The sequence below is a fragment of the Lepidochelys olivacea genome (assembly GCF_965140295.1).
Source record: "Lepidochelys olivacea isolate rLepOli2 genome assembly, chromosome: 15".
NCBI classification, from domain to species: Eukaryota; Metazoa; Chordata; order Testudines; family Cheloniidae; genus Lepidochelys; species Lepidochelys olivacea.
Window position 1 is genome coordinate 18,880,972 of NC_140425.1, and position 13,645 is coordinate 18,894,616.

The 13,645-nt window shown below is 41.3% G+C and overlaps 1 protein-coding gene across 2 annotated transcripts in view; it reads right to left on the bottom strand.

Annotated features, from left to right (window-relative positions):
• Positions 1 to 13,645, bottom strand: part of ARVCF (ARVCF delta catenin family member) — a 449,123-nt gene that overhangs the window by 364,529 nt on the left and 70,949 nt on the right. For both annotated transcript variants that reach the window (XM_084649105.1, XM_084649104.1), the window contains exon 3: positions 5,529 to 5,581. The gene's annotated coding sequence lies outside the window, so the exon portion shown is untranslated. The remainder of the gene's footprint in view (positions 1 to 5,528; positions 5,582 to 13,645) is intronic.

The following is a 13,645-nucleotide window of genomic DNA, read 5'->3' on the forward strand; positions in this document are numbered from 1 at the left end:
GGGATAAAATCTCTATTAAAATCTACGAGTTGATTTAAAAATTCTACAGACAGGATCTAATTCTTTATTAAACCGTATAGATTTTCTGAAGTAATTTCAGAAGAATCTTAGAAATGAAGCTGAGAGGAAATAAACCTTATTCAAGGTTTTGGCTACTCTTTCCAGTTGTATTTGCATTTTCATATACACCAACACTTATAGGTCAGAGCTGTGCATGAAAGACCACATGGTTATGGAACATTAACCAGAGACACTGTAAGACTTGCCTCAGCACTTAGAGTAGCGACTGGCAAAGATGCCAAAAAGTTGCTTCTCTCTGCCTCATTCAGCAATCTGGAAGCAATCCTTGGAGAAATCTGGTGCCTCCCCTTTCCACATGATAATATTTAAGAAGTGGCCCACAGGACTGATATCAGATGGCAGCAGCATGCAGATCAAGTTCATTATCACTGAAAGCAGGAGAGGAGCAGGCTCTTTACAGCTGACTGAGAGCAATTCTGCAACTAATAGGCTATAAGGAGCCTTAAAACCAGGTAAGACGTGGTATAGTGGCCTCGAAGAAAATAATCTAAAATTCACCAGAACGCTTCCACTGAGCTATCCATCAGCTCAGGCTGGACAAACCTCAGACCTCATGTTTATAGGAGAAATGACACTATGTGGAAAACATTACTAGAGAATTAAACACTGGGAACAGAGGAGAACAGAAAAAGACTGAAGCCATGAGAGTGAACTAGAAAAGGGAACAAGAAAAATGGGAGGAAATGGAGAGGGAGAAAAACAGAGGAGGAAACTGGAGGTGAGAAAAGAACGGAGAGGAGTGGGAGAAAGAATCAAAAAGAAAAAAGAAAAACAAAACAAAACAAAAATCCAAAATCAGAATGATACATGGGGGGGAGGGCGGCAGATTGAAGACATGGAAAAAACATAGGTGAGATACAGCAATGACACCAGGGAAATGAAGGCCTCTGAACATGCCCATGCCAAACAGGATTGCTTGGAGCTACCAGCTACAAAGTTGCAGCCTACTTAGTGAATCATAATTCAAATACCATTTCTGCCTTCCATTATAGAAGCTCTCCAACTGTTTCTAGCTATGAATGGCAGACACCATCCTAATCTAAATACCTTGAAGCCACAGTACTTAAGGGCAGCAAAAGCTTTCAGGGGCACACACTAGAACTAGATAACTCAATAAAAGCAATAAAGATAATTCAATGCTCCAGACAGGTGGGTCATCATGAGGAGACACGAAGACAACCCCTTTTTAATCTCTTGCTGAACTATTGCATCTATTGAACTGTTCACAAAAACTTGCTAACGGAATCCTTGCAGCCACTAATGCTGCAGAGGACTTAGAGTTGTGTATTATTACTGAATAGCTGTTATACTACTCCCTACTTAGCTTAAATATTCCTTTAGGGTATGGATTGCTTGATGCAACTGGAAAACATACAGAGACTGTCTTAAGATCAGCCATCCATTCATAATGAGTATTTTCAGAAAGCAATAAAGGATAGGAGCTAAAAATTTAAAAACCCACAGAATTACATCAAAGTCAACCCCAGATTTGACTTGGTAAGAGCCTTGTTTGTTAGAATATATACAGTAAAACATTTTAAAATTTCTTGCTATTAAATAAGCTATTTTCTAATTGGGAAACAGAAAATCAATAAACTAAAAGCACATTTGTCCTGATGTTCTGCTAATGCACGTACGCCCTGAAGCCACTGCATCTTGGACCACTATCTCATCAGATTGCACAATCTAAATAGTTAAAAGAAAAGGAGTACTTGTGGCACCTTAGAGACTAACCAATTTATTTGAGCATGAGCATCCGATGAAGTGAGCTGTAGCTCACGAAAGCTCATGCTCAAATAAATTGGTTAGTCTCTAAGGTGCCACAAGTACTCCTTTTCTTTTTGCGAATACAGACTAACACGGCTGTTACTCTGAAACCAATCTAAATAGTTGTATGCAGTTGTATAGCCATGTTGGTCCCAGGATATTAGAGAGACAAAGTGAGTGAGGAAATATCTTTTAATTAGACCAACTTCTGTTGGTGAAATAGACAAGCTTTCAAGCTTACACAGAGCTCTTCTTCAGGTGTCAGCCTCCCTCAGTGCTTAGAAGGAAAAGCCTGTAGGAAATGGTATGGAGGGTATTCAATAGATGTCACTCTTCCATTTCAGTCAATACATCCCAACATGGGACAGTACTCTTTCAGAGGTGTCATACAGCACTCATGGTTAGAGATCTCACTGCACTCCTTGGAAGAATAAGTGTCCTGCCTAACTTGTCTCTGTTGTTTTACTACTTCATGTCCTAAATTGTCCTGTAGTAAATTGTTGTGCTTTAAGCAGCATTCAACCCCAGAGATGGCTGCATTCCACCAGTGGATGAAGTGTGTAAACAGCTAGTGTAATAAGAACACTACACATTGGGATATTGCTTTTTCAGGTCCCACTGTAGTTTCCAGGAAGAGCTGAAAGGAAGAAAAATAGCTCAGACTGTAACTGCTAATCTGACAAAAGACTCAGCTTTTAAAGAGAGGGGCAGGGGGAAGCTTGCTAAACCATCAATACCAGAATAGCAGTCAAGAGCCTGCTTCTGCCCAAGAAAGGCTCATCAAGATGATACAAGGCTCAGAGCTGTTAGCACAGCTGACAAATACCAACTCTATCTGAAAGTTCCTATTTTTACATTTTTGAAAGTTTCCTGCTGTGTACTTCCTCTGGAGCTTCCCCCACAATTTTTTAAACCCATCTATGTCTTTTTAAAAATACCGATATTGCTATACCCATTTCACACAAGGATTATTTAATACATTGGAGTAATATCCGGAGAACCCAATGCAGGACTGGGGACTCCTCGTTCTAAACACTATGAAAACATAGAATCATAGAATATCAGGGTTGGAAGGGACCTCAGGAGGTCATCTAGTCCAAACCCCTGCTCAAAGCAGGACCAATTCCCAATTAAATCATCCCAGCCAGGGCTTTGTCAAGCCTGACCTTAAAAACCTCTAAGGAAGGAGATTCTACCACCTCCCTAGGTAACGCATTCCAGTGTTTCACCACCCTCTTAGTGAAAAAGTTTTTCCTAATATCCAATCTAAACCTCCCCCACTGCAACTTGAGACCATTACTCCTCATTCTGTCATCTGCTACCATTGAGAACAGCCTAGAGCCATCCTCTTTGGAACCCCCTTTCAGGTAGTTGAAAGCAGCTATCAAATCCCCCCTCATTCTTCTCTTCTGCAGGCTAAACAATCCCAGCTCCCTCAGCCTCTCCTCATAACTCATGTGTTCCAGTCCCCTAATCATTTTTGTTGCCCTTCGCTGGACTCTCTCCAATTTATCCACATCCTTCTTGAAGTGTGGGGCCCAAAACTGGACACAGTACTCCAGATGAGGCCTCACCAATGTCAAATAGAGGGGAACGATCACGTCCCTCGATCTGCTCGCTATGCCCCTACTTATACATCCCAAAATGCCATTGGCCTTCTTGGCAACAAGGGCACACTGCTGACTCATATCCAGCTTCTCGTCCACTGTCACCCCTAGGTCCTTTTCCGCAGAACTGCTGCCTAGCCATTCGGTCCCTAGTCTGTAGCTGTGCATTGGGTTCTTCCGTCCTAAGTGCAGGACCATGCACTTATCCTTATTGAACCTCATCAGATTTCTTTTGGCCCAATCCTCCAATTTGTCTAGGTCTTTCTGTATCCTATCCCTCCCCTCCAGCGTATCTACCACTCCTCCCAGTTTAGTATCATCCGCAAATTTGCTGAGAGTGCAATCCACACCATCCTCCAGATCATTTATGAAGATATTGAAGAAAACCGGCCCCAGGACCAACCCTTGGGGTACTCCACTTGATACCGGCTGCCAACTAGATATGGAGCCGTTGATCACTACCCGTTGAGCCCGACAATCTAGCCAGCTTTCTACCCACCATATATAAAGACGTGGTCCCAAACCCAGAGAGCTTCTAATCTAGGATCTCAAGGCACTTTTACAGACATTAAAAATTTAGTCTTCTAACACTTCTGAGGTAGGTATTATCCCCATTTTATTAATGGGGGAGATGAAGGACAGAGATAAGCGAATCACCCAAGATCACATAGGTAGTCTGTTGCAGAGTCAGAAATACAGGCCATGTCTCAACTACCAATTATGTGTTTTAACTGGTAGATGTTCTTCCATATATAATACAAAGGGGTTTTGAAGAATTTGACTGATATTTAGCACATTCTGATATGACAAACTATGTCCCAAAACAATCCTTCAGTGATAAGCAATGAGAAAACTATAAACTGTTCTACACTCATATTAATTTTCTTTTAATGGGAGACACTTACCAAGATGGGTTTCAGAGTGGTAGCCGCGTTAGTCTGTATCAGCAAAAACAACAAGGAGTCCTTGCGGCCCCTTAGAGACTAACAAATTTATTTGGGCATAAGCTTTCGTGGGCTAAAACCCACTTCATCAGATGCACGGAGTGGAGAATACAGTAGAGAGGTATAACCCAAATAAATCTGTTACTCTCTAAGGTGCCACAAGGACTCCTCGTTGTATTTACCAAGATGATTATTCACGTCTCCGAAGTAATAGAAAAGGACAAGAAACACCTGCATTTTTTGTTTTTAAAGTGCCACTGCTCTACATTTTAAACAAAAGACGAACAAGGCATTATATGGCTTGTGAACAGTTGCCACTATTACTAATGCTCTTCTTTGAGTACTCAGTATATGCAGGGCCCTGTATTAATTATCCTGTCTCCCTAGCAGTATGTTCTATACATAACATCTACCTCATTATGATAAAAACAAAACCGTCAGATTGAACAGAAGCAAATACACATTTTAATCTACATGGTAACGGTTCTCAGATTTGTGGAGTGCTGCTCATTTCTGCTTGCACATCCAGGGACACTGGCATGTGAAGCTAAGTTAGGGCATTTGCTAAAAGTACCCATGCGAAGAGTATAAAAGTACCCATGCGAATAGTGTGAAAACAGGCATCCCTTATGATGCATTTTTAATCACCTATTTTGCTTTCTTTATAATCCTGCCTGTTCCCTTCTCTACCCTTCCCTTGCCTACATGCAATCACACTGGAAGATAAGCTCATTACAGAGCAGCATGGGAAAACTATCACCAGTCAGAAATGAATCAACAGATGCAAAGCTTTGTATCAATGCCTGCCATTTGCATCACAAGGAGAGTGTGATGGTATCCCATCTAGCTTGTAGTCTGTACTGAACATAAATACTGAACCAACATCTTGCTATACATAAATGAACAGATCCAAGATGAGGTCTTCTTATGCTACCACAATAAATATTACTTTTTTTCTTTCAGGTCATCTTGTCAGGATTCCCTGTTATATTACACTTTACTAATACCAAAGAATGAGGTTATTTACTCTGGTAAAAAGAACCAGGAGTGCTTGTGGCACTTTAGAGACTAACAAATTTATTTGGGCATAAGCTTTCGTGGGCTAAAACCCTGGTAAATAATGACTTACCTTATCAGGTTTCTAACTTGATGTTAGTTCCATGTGACACGTGATTGAGAACTCTGTAATGATAGGTCAAAACATAATCAGTATCTACTGAGCCAGACTGGGAAACTGTTAACAAAAAAATTCAAATATATTTCACCACATTTTAAACCCAGGCATACTGTAGTTCATTAGCATGAAGCCCCTCTTCGTGCTATTGCTTAGTCACTATTGCTCAAGTGACTCATAAAAGGAAAAAAAATTATTATACATTTTGTCTGGTTCTAACTTCAGCAGCTTAAAAAAAACCAAGAATCCAAGAAGCAAAGATGACCAATTTAAACACTGCAGAATAATTCTATCAGTACCCCAAACAGTGCCCAAAAATCCTATCACTAGTCTAAACAAAGAGTTTTTGTTACAACAATGCTGGTTTCATGCCATTTTAGGAAAAAAAGACTCACTCCCGGATGCAGTGTAGACATGCCCTAAGGTTGTTACTGCATTTTAGTAGCCCACTTTATGTTAAAACACTGATTCTCCTTCTTGTATGGTAGGTGTTGGCAATTTTATCCTGATTGATTTGTACATCTGGAATGATTTCCCTCTGGTTTTAGTTTGCATGGATTTTATATATGAGCAACATTGCTCTACTTGCTTTTATATTTAATTTTGTCCCATTTTGTCAGAAACCACGGACCTGATTTTGATCCCATTGAAATAAATAGCAGAACTTTCATGGATTACAAAGCAAGCAGGACTGGGCCACATTTTTGCAACATGGGATTTGTGTTGCCATGGTAAAAGGCTCAAGCTGTAATAAAATTGAACTTTAAGCTTTGTACAGCACATCAGTAACTAAGGCAAAATTTTCACACTCTACCATCCTACATGGGGGAAGGAAAAGAGAAAAAACTACATAAATATTTTAACATGTTTATATATTAAGTATTTTCATACAATTCATGGCTCCTTTGAAAAATATGGAGCCAATTCTGCTCCCTTTACTCATACAAGTAGGCTAGTAGCCCTATTGATTTCAATGGGACTATTCATACCAATATAGAAAGCAAAATTTGGATCTCTGTTCCTTAACAAATTAAGCAAAGTGATCAAGCATTATGGCATGTAACTACATTATGTACACCAAAGTTTGCTCTTTTTAAATACTATAGTGACATTGAGGATAAATTTAGGAATTGCTCTCTGTATAAAATTGTACACGAAAGTATCTGAAAAATGATGTCTATGATGTACATTTATATGGTGTATATTCATCGAAGGGTTCCAAAGCATTTTACAAATGTATGTCTGGAATCACCTTTGCATACACTGGGGTATCATTTCAAAAAAAAATTCAGGGGAAGGAGCAAAATTGCGTCAGCATACAGAACATTATAGGCGATTATATTATATCCTGCAAAGTTGGGGAGGGGACAAAAGTGAAAGACATAATGGACCATACAGACTTACAAAAAGTTGGGAGGGGCAAACCAAACTCTGGTGTGGGGAGACAACTCTCCCCACTGCATATGATGCTCCTGGCATACATTCATACATCCTTATCTGCATGATTATTTTAAATGTATCACAGAAGAAATGTTAGTGCATTTTTTAAAAGTCCTTTGATGTCTTCAGGGACATCTATGAAAAGACCCCATGTGTCAATCCTTACTTGTGCAAGTAGCCCTTATCTAATTAGTTCCCCTGAAGTCACTGGGTTTACTTGTGTAAGTCGAGGTTGTAGGATCAGGCCCAAAACTGGTACAGTAGCCCCCAATTTAACCAAAACTAGCCTACAATACACACATCTTAAGCACAACTAGTAAGAAAGTTTAATTCCTTGTTCCTCCTTCTCCCTTCACAAACTGACTTTTTTTTTTTCTGTTAAAAAAATGTAAGGCCAGTAGCCTCACCCCTGTGCATTACCCTAATTTGTCAGCATGTAAAAGTGAAGAAGGAAGATGCATTTTAGTAAGGAAACAGACCATAATTTCTTCTTTCTAAAAGTTTATACAAAGGCCCAGAAAAATATTTTTAAAGTAATTTTCTTTAGTGTCCTTTGAGCCCAAGTTCAGAAAGTGTTTTTTTGACAAGGATGACCATTATGCTAAGATCAAAGCATATTTTGCCACCATCTGGAATTAGCAAAAAGAAATTCCATCCAGGAGGAAAGGGATCATATTTGAAATTCCTTTCATTCCGCTGGAGCAATCTCCCAGCTTTTAGAAATTGTTCAGGCTCTGGAAGATGGTTCAAACTAAGATTCCCAAAGGGATTAAGAGAAATGGGAGGGGAGCCAGCAGGCTGTAGACACAAGCTTTACGTACCAAACATTCTCTTCTATAATTCACTAGGCATGAAATTGCCTTATATATTATCTGGCTTTGGACCAAAACAAGTCTCATTTGCCAGTTCAAGAGCAAAACAAATTTATGTGTACAAAAAAGACATGTGTAATGTGCTCATTTCAAGGATTTTAAGATTAAAATACTTACTTGCTTTTATTTAAAAACACCTTATATAACATTCTAGTGAGTCTTACATTTTCAGAGAGCACCGTTGTAATTCATCCACTTCCCATGCTCCTGAACAAGGCATTGTGCGGTGTACTTCCTATTTTATGTTCCAAGCTATACACTCAATCCTGTATGCCCTTTGCGTAGAATTCCCATTAAGAAAGGCATGCAGAAGGAAGCCCTATATGAGCACAATGAATCTCTATGCCAGTGCATTGTTTTGCTTGCCTGTACTGCAGCATAGGCATTTCATTTCAGCTACTTTTTAGATTGATCCTTCAGTCCTTATGGGGGCTAGGCTCCTGAGTAGGGAGGATCAGGTCTTAACTGAGTATGCACTCAACTTTTTAATAATTCTGTATTTGGGAAACAAGTACTCTATTTGTAGGAGTCTGTTTTCCCTTTTACAGGCAAAGGAGGGCATAGCATTAAGGACACATTGGTAATACAGTTAGTAAGCCAATTACAAAACATCAGCACCTAGCTATGGCAACTTTATAATGCAGTTCTTTATAACACAGTTCCAACAAGAGACCATTGTACTTATTGTTTTAATTGGAACCTTAATCTGTATTAAAATGTGTTTCTACCCTGAAAGGTGACTAAAAATGGCATGAGATTTCACATTTATTACCTCAAATTTCCAAAGCAAATTTGTAGTACACGTTAAAAGATGAGTTTTCTAACAGCCAGCCCTACAAACTCCACCTAGATTTAGTTACACTGAGTTCTTTCTAGCTCACAAATCATCAACAATAATAAAGATTCTGCTGGTTAAATTCTGCCCCTTCTTACACATGTGCAGATTAATTATCTTCAAAGGGGTTGCACAAGTGCAAATGAAGGCCAAATTTGGCCCTACAGTTGGAAGGTAAGGGCTGAGGCTGCAATATGCCAAGCACTTCTGTTTTCAGTGGAAACTGAGAGTGCTCAGTCCCTCCCCAGCAGCCCTCAGCACTTTAGATGAGTGGGTCTGTTCGCAGGTGAAACAATTCAGCACAAAAAGTACGGCCACCCAACTTACTTTAACGATTAAAGCACTGATGTTGCTGGGAATACACATAACGGGGTCCAATTCTCCATGGCCTTGCAATATGTGTAGGCTTACACCTGACCTACGTGAGTTTAAAACATATTATTAAATCAGAATGGTAGCATTTAACACCCACTTAGAACAGGGGCAAGCAACTACACAAGATGCAAAGCTGTGGAGAGCAGCTCCAGGTACATCTGCACTGCAGCTGGGAGCGAGCGTCTTAGGGCTTGGCTACACTTGAGAGTTAGAGCGCATTAAAGCAGCCTCGGGCACCCTAGCTCACTACCCATCCACACTGGCAAGGCACCTAGAGTGCTCTGACTCCACGGCTACAGTGCTCCTGGTATTCCACCTCAGCGAGAAGATTAATGCTTGTTGCACCTTGGCTGAAACACCCAGGCGTCAATGTGAACAAGGTGTTGCATTACTGTGCTCTGATCAGCCTCTGGAAACATCCCATAATCCCCTTAAGTCAAGTGGCCACTCTTCTCATTGTTTTGGAATTGCTGCAGGAATGAGGATATGCCCTTTGAAAGCTCTGTTTCTGACAGCCGGCTGCTTATCTGCTCCGAGACAAAGCAACCATTCCTATTGAATGCTGTGTGTGAGAGAGAGAGACTGGGAGGAGAGGGGGTCTGCTGCTGTCTGAACTTACAAGACAGCATGCTGACATGCTCTCACCCCCCCCAAAAAAACCCACTCTCTCTTCCCCCACATACACACAACACACTCCCTGTCACACTCCACCACCACCCATTTGAAAAGCACATTGCAGCCACTTGCATGCTGGGATAGCTACCACAATGCACAGCTCTCTGTGGCCGTTGCAAGAGCTGCTAATGTGGCCATGCCAGTGCGCTTGTAGGTGTCAGTGTGGACAGATTGCAGCACTTTCCCTACTGTGCTCTACGAAGGCTGGTTTAACTCAAAGCGCTCTACACCTGCAAGTGTAGCCATGCCCTTAGCCTCTGTAGACAGACCTGAACAGCAGTATGGATGCTCAAGACCTCAAGCCCACCTGATCCCCTAGGCTTGACAGCCTGTTGAAGTGCAATGGCCACACTACTATTTTTAGTGTGTTAGCTCCAGTCTGCCTAACCACTCCTAGCAGCAGGGTAGCCAGACCCTCCGAGACCAAATCGGTAAGGTCTCTTCTACAAACAAGTTGCACTGGTTTAACTAAAAGTGTAATATTGCACTAATTTTGTTAAACCAGTGCAACTGTGTGTGTGAACGCTACACCAGATCAAACGTGGCTTATATTGGTTTAGCATGCCCCTGTTAATTACATTATTATTTAAACAAACTAAACCTGTGTGAGCCACGTTTAAACTGGGGTAGTATCCCCTTACAAAGTTGCACTGGTTTAAAACACATAATGCAATATTACACTTTTAATTAAACCAGTGCCACTTGTGTTTTGACCAAGCCTAAGAGGGTGCCATTTTTGCTTATTCACTTTTCTGAATAGAGCTGCCATTAAGTACAAAATAATTCCATTAAAACAAGCTTCGTAATGTGAATGCACTTTTAAAATTATCTTTTAAAAAGTGCATTAAGTCTAACAAGCTATATACCAAGTATGATGCTATTTGAAATGCTACAGCTATCAAAGCCTCAGCAACAGAGCTTCCGTCACAAAAAGTATACCCAGCCTTGTTTAACTGTTCTATCATTACAGCTATAATTATTTAGATCGAGTGTACAGGCAGACAAACCAAAGTACCACATAAAATTCATGCTCAAGTCTTCTTACTGTAATTTTTAAAACAACAGATGATTTAGCTTTTTTTAAAATTTACACATAATTTTTTCAGATTATAATGCAGAAGGTAAAAGAAAAAAATGTTACCATCTCAGTGTATGATTCAACTGGTGTATCAAAAAGACAGATGTAAGTCCCCAGTGAATTCAAGGGTTGTTAATCAGAAAATAGGTTTTCCCCCATGGAAAATTAATGAAAAGATTCTATTTGAAAACGTCACCAGGATACCTCATGGTAGTCATAGTTCAGGAGCTTCATACATTCTCCTCTACAAGCCACGCTCACTGGCTGGATAACACTTCCAGTGATGCACCATGGGCATCCCTCCTGCTGATCCACCACAGTGCACTGTGGGACAGTCTATACCAGGGGATCTCAAACTTCATTGCACCGTGACCCCCTTCTGACAACAAAAAATTACTACATGACCCCGGGAGGGGAGACCAAAGCCTGAGCCTGAGCCTGAGCCCTGGCTTCAGCCCTGGGTAGCAGGGCTTAGACTCCAGCTTCAGCCCCAGGCTCCAGCAAGTCTAATGCCAGCCCTGGTGATCCCATTAAAATGGGATCCCGACCCACTTTGGGGTCCCAACCCACTGTTTGAGAACTGCTGGTCTATACCTTTATATTCATCCTTTTCACAAGACTGTGGTAAATCTTATTCAGAGTATGCCTTGTGAGGTATCATTTGAAAATTCATAATTTACTGATCATTATTGTCCTGGTAAAATTACTCCTGCGGGAGTTCTGCACCACTGTGCGTGTGCAGAATTCATGTCCAGCGCAGAATTCCCTGCCCTTGAAAATACATTCTGCCCGAGAAGTGCTGCAATTCCACCTTTCACCCATCAGAGGCCGCTGTGATGACAAAACAGCCAGCAGGCAGCTGCATTCATCACAGCACCCTGCCCACAAAGCCAGGTTAGGACAGACAGACTAGGGCACATGGTGCTGCAGGGGGGGTCACAGACTGGGGTTCAGAAGGGCTAGTGGGGTGACAGCAGACTGGGGCGCAGGCTCAGGATCTAGAAGGGTGACAGCATTGAGCCAGAGGCTGAATGGGAGGGAGGCTGCAAAGACACGTGGGGATGGGAGTGCAGGGACACACAGGGACAGGGCAGATGTGTCTGACTGAATGGAAGAGGCTTGGGGTCAGCTGGGGTCCGCATGGGGGAGGCTCCCCAACTCCCTAATGATCCCTTCCTTTCCCTGCCCCAAAACCTGGGACTGGGTAGCACAAGACGCACATTTCTGGGGACAAGTCTGGGACTGGGAGTTTGCTGGTGTTGCTCTGCAATATAATTCAGGAGTTGCCAGTTAGAAGCACTCATATAATTCAGCTGAGGGTGATGTTGCATGCTAGAGGTTATGTGTGAACAGACCATGAGTGGTAGTTCTCACAGTGAAGCAGTGTAAAAGTTGAAAACTGAGGGGTCAACAGTCCAGATTGTACCCTGGGTAATGTCATGGGGAGATATAATTTGTCTGAGGAACCTGGCCTATAGAGGAGAATGGGGTCGGAGGTACCCATACTACAACTTCCAGAAGGTCCAATGGCAGCATTGCATAACTGAATATTTTGAGTTTTCAACCCAAAACTTTCCAGTTTTCTGGTGTTCAATTTTTTCATTAAAAGTCTAAATTCTCCAAGTAAAGCAGATGCTTAATGAAAATCTTGGTTTAGTCAAAAGACCAATTCTATAGAAAAGTTATTTCAATGGAAAATTTCAGCTAGTCCTTGTTTCTATTGTAAACATTTTCCCCAACAAAAGTGAAGTCTCTTCTCCTTTTAAGCTGTTAATTTTACAACAGGATGAATAATAAATTCATTTGCTGCAAATCCAAGTAATTAAGGCTACGTGAGGGAAAAATGGAGAAGGAAAACTGCAGGACAATCCCTTTGCAATTTATTCACTGCACAGTCTGACTACATTTAGAGCAGAAGTAATACCAAGTTCAGACTCCAGATCCCACATTCAGAGGAGAACACACTGGACACACAGACCACACACCTGAAGGATCTATGTCTATGCACTGGCCTTGAGTCCGCCTGTTCGTGTAGCCCAACTCCCTCCTTGGAGCTCTGATGTCAGGAACTCTACATACAGAATACAGGTAAGTAATGAATTTACAATACTTAAGTAGGCAGATAATAGATTGAAAAGTATTTGACTATGAAGGTCCCACTTTTTCAAGCAGGAGGAGATTTTGTTTCCCCTGTTTCCTGCATTCCATCCAAAGTCTTTACTCTGCCTTTCTGACAAAGTTAATTTCATCCATTATGTAGAAAAGGGAACTTGTCTAACATCTAGCAAGTCTAACATCTCTGCTACATACTTCCAAAACACAAAGAACTTGAAGAAAATGCAGAACAGAGTCCTGGGTAAAGAGGTGATAAGTACTTAGAACCCTTTATAGTCCTCTTCCCCACATGCCCCATTTTAACATTATGAGGTTTGCCAACAATCAAACAGAATAGCTAAAAGGAGCTATTCTAACACTTATGCCTGTTAAAAACCAATAGTCTCTCTACCCCATTAGTTAAAAAACACATGCAAACTGCTATTGCTGCAGCGAAAGGAAAACATATAGCTGGAAGCTCTACAGAGGCGGGAGAAGAGGAGCAATCATAGGCACAAGCCTTGGGAGCTCATTAGCAGTATTTCCCAGCAGGGCCGGCTCTAGGTTTTTTGCCCCCCAAGCAAAAAATTTGCCACCCCAAGCTCCAAGAGTGCAACTGTCCAAGCAAAAAAAAAAAAAGAAAAAAAGGATGGTCGGAATACCATCCGTGCTTGCTTTGCTGGTGCCTAGAGCCAGTCCTGTT